The following is a 4,639-nucleotide window of genomic DNA, read 5'->3' as shown; positions in this document are numbered from 1 at the left end:
CTCATTTTCATTCGGCAATTTCATGGGATTAAACACATTAGAAGTCACATCTGATCCAGCACTTGCATAGTAAGCTCACCCTTCTACACATCAATCAAGGTTCGTCTAGTAGCCAAGAATGGTCTTCCCAAGATTATGGGAATCTTCTTATCCTCCTAGAAATGAAGAATTACAAAATCAGCAGGAAAGATGAGTTTATCCACCTTGACCAAGACATCCTCCACAATGCCTCGTGGATATGAAATAGAACGATCGTCCAACTACAAGGTCATATAAGTAGGCTTTGGATCAGGTAAGTACAACTTCTTGAAGATTGACAAGGGCATAAGATTGATGCTAGCTTCCAAGTCACATAAACATTTGTTAAATGACACTTTTCTAATGGTACAAGGAATAGTGAAGCTTCTAGGATCTTTAAGCTTCAGAGGAAATTTCTGTTGCAGTAAACACTGCATTCCTCCGTGAGACCAACTGTCTCTATGTCATCAAGCTTCACTTTCCAAAGAGAATACCTTCCATAAACTTCGCATAACTGGGCATCTGTTCAAGAGCTTCAGCGAAAGGTATATTGATATGAAGTTTCTTAAACACCTCCAGAAACTTCTCAAATTGCTTATCCAACTTTTTCTTCTGCAGCCTCTTAGGAAAAGGAGGTGGATGATAGATTTGTTTCTCCCTTATATTATCCTCAGGAGGAGTGTGTTCTACAGTAGTCTTTCTTGGTTCCACTTCTGGTTCCTTCTGTACTTCTTCCTCAGTCACAACTTCATCTCCCGAAACTTATAATTTTTCAGGATTTGCAACCTTCCCAGACCTCAATGTAATTGCCTTAACCTGCTCCTTAGCTTCCTTCTTGCCTGGAACTTCAGTATCACTAGGGAGTGTACCAGGTTGATGATTTAGCAAAATATTGGCAATTTGCCCAATTTGATTCTCCAAGGTCTTGATAGACACCTCTTTGCTCTTGTATATGAGCCTCAACTCCTCCAATTTGGATTTTTCATTAGATTGTTATAGCTGGAGTTGTTGTCTTGGTGCATATTGCGGTTTCTGAAAACCAGGAGGGTTGTATTGCTTTGCTTCATACTACTGATAAGGCCGTTGAACCGCATTCTGAGTAATTGCTCCAGCTGAAGTTAGGATGATTGCGGTTGTTGGGATGATAGGTGGCTGGAGTAGGCTATTGTGACCTCTGAAAATTGCTCATAAACTGAGCTGATTCACTAGAAATAGCAGACTGCTCTGTCTCATGGGCACCAGCATAAAGCTCACAGACACTAGTGATCTGATTAACTCCAAAATTAGCCAAAGAATCCACGTTCATCGTCAAAGTCTTAAGCTGAGCAGCTATAGCAGTAGCTGCATCTACCTCCAGAATTCCTGCTACCTTGCCTTGAGGTAGTCTCTGAGTTGGGTTCTAGTATTCATGGAAGTCATCAGCTCAATCAATTTATAAGCTTCATCAAAACTTTTAGTCCATAAGGCTCCTCCTGATGCTGCATCAAGTATGGGTCTAGAAGTAGCACCCAATCCATTATAAAAGCAGTTAATGATCATCCAGTCAAGCATCCCATGGTTAGGACACTTTCTAAGCATCTCTTTGTAGCGATCCCAAGCCTCACATAAAGATTCTCCAGAGTGCTGAGCAAATTGAGTAAGTGCATTTGTGATTGCAACAGTCTTTCCCATAGGAAAGAATTTAGTTTTTTGAGAAAGATCCTCCCATTTGGTGATAGACCCTGGTGGTAGAGAATGTAACCAGCACTTAGCTTTATCCCGCAGAGAGAATGGGAAAAGCCTCAACTTAATAGCATCTTCTGAAACTCCATTGAACTTGAAAGTGTCGTATATCTCGACGAAATCTCTAATGTGCATGATGGGATCTTCTGTCAGAGAACCCCCAAACTGAACTGATTTCTGTATCATCTGAATCGTGCTTGACTTGATCTCAAAGGTGTTAGCCACGATGGCTAGTCAGACAATGCTAGACTGAATATCATTAATCTTTGGTTGAGAGTAATCCACAAAAGCCTTCGTATTTACTTCTGGTTCTCCCATTACAATAAGAGCTTCTTCTTCAAATTTATCCTCGAAAAGAACTTCTTCAAAAACTTTCTTAGCTACTACAACTTCTTCCTCAGCTTGATCCAGTGTTCTCTTACGAGACCAAGAACGCGTATGCATATACGCTCGCTAGAGTACCTGAAATACGACAAGGAAACAAGTAAGTAACAATGTCCGAGTCAATGAACTTTAATGACCACTGATGACAAACACATAAAGTAAAAATTAACACCGAGTCCCCGGCAGCGGCGCCAAGAACTTGTTAGGACAAAACACACGCTAATATTCGCGCAAGTATACACGATCGCAAGTAATATAGAATTATTTCTAGTTCATTCCCACAGAGACTGGTTTAGGTTAATTTCAATCAATACACTTATGCAACAATGGTATGGTTATTATTCAATGCTAAGACGATTAACAAATTGAGATTGTTTATAACTAAGATTATTAACTAACATGCAATTAACTAAGAGAATTAAAAGGATGATTTAATTATATAACACAAACATGTGATTCTAACTTTATTACTACTTCATTCAATAGCCTTTATGTTCTCAACCTTAGCATGCAATGGTGATGATACTAATCCGATAATACGAAACTAGTAAACGCCAAATTTCATTGTACGAATACCCTACTACTAGATATCCACAAAAGAGATAGAAGCTGAATAGACACCAATTATATTGAGACCCTATATGTCTATAGAATTTGACAACATAACGGTTTAATGCACAAGTTATCTATCCTGATTACATAGAGCAAGTAAGATGGTTAAAATTACCTACGAATCATGCATAACAAATACATGAACCTATGCTAGCATGGCAAGTTCTAAACCCCTATATTCACTTTCGCTTCAATGGAGATTAACACGTTATCTTATAAGCTCGCGACGCTCATAAGATGAATAAGCACAACCAATACTAGGTTATCATACAATCACCACACATTAAGGTAACGAAATAAATTAACTAAAGAAATCCATAAGTAAATCCGCTAGAACCCCACGATAACGATTAGCCCATAATCGGACTCATCATCAACGTGGATTACGATGAAAGCATAGTATAATAAACGTAGTATTTATATTGAATAAATAATAAATCAAGTACGTAACAAGAGTATAGTTTCAACAAACAAGAAATGAGCATCCAAGATTACAACTTAGAACAAAGAATCACAAGAATAAACTAGGTCTTCTTCGCCTTCGTTGAATTGTGTTATAGGTCTTCTCGTCGATCTTTCCTTAAGCTCTGTTATATCTCTTCTCTTGAAAAATGATCTTAAGTTGTCATTATATAGCAGCCCATGCAGATTAGAAGCCCAGAAATCAGAATTGTAAGAGAATCAGGATTCTTTCATCCCGACCTGGCGCGGCCGCGTGCTTCACCAGCGCGGGCGCGCTGACCTTCTGTACTTCTGGCGCGGCCGCGCGCTATCCCAACGCGGGCGTGCCGTCCTTCTGGAAAAACTTCTGATTTTGCTTCTCTTTAATTGCTGGTTTTTAACGGTCTTTGCACAAGCGATCTTCATGACACCTTCCAAACACTATTTTAGCATCAAAGCGATGCTAAATCACCTGGATTCCTGATATATGCCTAAAATACAAAATAATATAAAAACACATCAAATACACAAATAATTTGAGTACAAAACATCAATTTAAAGCTTTACGAAGAGCTATAAGTGGATATAAATGCCACTTAACATACCCCCAAACTTGAATCGATGCTTGTCCTCAAGCAAGAACAGAGTCAAAGAACAAGAAATAAAAATGCATGAATGCAAACTATATGAATGCAACGATCCCCATAAAATAACTTAACAAACCAACAAGAAACATCTCCACAAATACAGTTATTCGCACAAGTTCAATTAAATCTCACAAATCAATTCACAAACCAGAAGCGTACGTTTGTGAAAGTGCTTAATAGATATACTATCGCCACTAGATCAATAATCATGACTCACTACTCATCAAGGTAATAACAAGGTTATAAATAGAATAAAATCTAAACTCAAAATGATAGACAACACTTCAATTCTTATATCGGAGTTATACATGGGTTCATGCTTTCATTGCTAACACATAAACAACAAAAATATCCTTATTTGACCGTGTAATGAGTGAGGTCCACAAAAGACTTATACAATAATACCCATGTAACGAGCTTTAGGTTAGTGGATCCCAGTCTATAAAAGCCTTAGGTCACTAGGCACAAAGTCCTTTAAGAACTTAATAACTCGAGTATTAAAGAGCCCACTCAGGATCAATTATACATAACACATTTTTTTTCTTTTTTCTTCTTTTTCTTTTCATGATTTCGGAACGAGTGCGTTTCGCTCCATATCGGTTAATCCTAGACTACTCATATAAAATGAGCCAGCTACTAGCCATTTGACACCACCTAGCAATAAAATCCAATTTTTTTCCATTTTTTAAATATCCATGTTATATTATCATTAAGAGAATATCCTAAATTCTAAATATAAACATGTGATTAAACCTCAAAAAATAAACAAAATATGATCATGATCTAGCACTCAAGCAACCTATAAGACTTAGTCA

At 37.7% G+C, this 4,639-nt stretch overlaps 1 non-coding gene across 1 annotated transcript; it reads left to right on the top strand.

The window, feature by feature from the left end:
* Nucleotides 1-1,567: 1,567 nt before the first annotated feature.
* On the top strand, nt 1,568-1,674 carry LOC141694206 (small nucleolar RNA R71). Its single transcript, XR_012563531.1, has one exon. It is a non-coding gene; the product is annotated as a small nucleolar RNA R71 (small nucleolar RNA).
* Nucleotides 1,675-4,639: the final 2,965 nt, after the last annotated feature.

This window comes from Apium graveolens, chromosome 10, assembly GCF_009905375.1.
Source record: "Apium graveolens cultivar Ventura chromosome 10, ASM990537v1, whole genome shotgun sequence".
Classification (NCBI taxonomy): domain Eukaryota; kingdom Viridiplantae; phylum Streptophyta; class Magnoliopsida; order Apiales; family Apiaceae; genus Apium; species Apium graveolens.
The sequence above is the reverse complement of the archived record's forward strand: the minus strand, read 5'-3'. Positions and strand labels throughout refer to the sequence as shown.